Raw genomic sequence first — 1,137 nt, forward strand, 5'->3', positions numbered from 1 at the left:
TGCATGTACAGGTGAGGCTTTCTTACACTTAGTTCCAATACATGTGTGTGATGCACACACTGAAAACTACAGTGCCCACTGTTCTTGATATAAAACCTGTCTCTTTCTTTGCANCTGGAGATATAGTTTTGGCCTATAGCCTAATGAGATATTGGAGACATGTCAGAAACTGTAAATACAAAGAGTGTGCCTCCACTACAGAAAGAATGCTTCAGCAATTCAAATCCAAACCCTGCTGTTGTCATTCCTGAGAGGCAATATACAATATTTGAAAACATATTACAGAAAGCTCTTGTGATAAGATGTCAGTTAACCCCCGAATCAATATTCAAAAAACATTTATTGCTACCCTTGTCTGAATACAAAATGAGGTAGAAAGAATATGTGGCTATACTTTTGTTACTATTAAAAATATCATGCACTCTTCTGTTTTATTATCTTAATATCCTAAAATGGGTAAAAAAAAAGTTTCTAGGCAGGAATAAAACAACATACTATAGTGAGTGCTGTGCTTTCATATTCCTTTAAAATTCTTGGAGGGGGAATTTTGCCTGCTGAACCATTGCCCTATAAATTTACATAATTTCACCTCTGAGTATTAAATAGATGATCAGGGTACAATGAACCTGTGATGAAAAGCATCCCTTCCTGGTAAATGAAGCCATCAGAAAAGCTTGAAAACTCCTGTGTGTGATTCGTTTACAGCACTTTCTGTTGGTACCCCCTCCATTCCAGCACCATATGTCAGAAAGTATATAGATTCCAGGGAAGGAAATTATGAGCAACAGGGAGTCAGAACTGATGCTGTGTGAACCTGCAATCCTAGCACTTCAGAGGTAGAAGCAAGAGCATTGCTGGAGACTTGAGGCTAGCCTAGGCTCTATAGGAAGTTCCAGGACATCCAGTGGTCCATAATAAGACCTTGACTTTAATAACCCAACAGGTTTTTTTTTGTTTGTTTGTTTTATTTTGTTTTGTATTTTGTTTTTAAACGAGGAAATCAGGTGGTAAGGTGACAAGGACTCAGTGGGCAAAGAGTATTTACAAGTTCCAGCCTGAACCTGCACTCATCATCCTGGGTCTTTCAGATGGTAATGGCAGGATTTGCCCTGTATCAGGATGCCCTGGGTACCTGCT

This window comes from Mus caroli, chromosome 8, assembly GCF_900094665.2.
Source record: "Mus caroli chromosome 8, CAROLI_EIJ_v1.1, whole genome shotgun sequence".
Taxonomy (NCBI): Eukaryota; Metazoa; Chordata; class Mammalia; order Rodentia; family Muridae; genus Mus; species Mus caroli.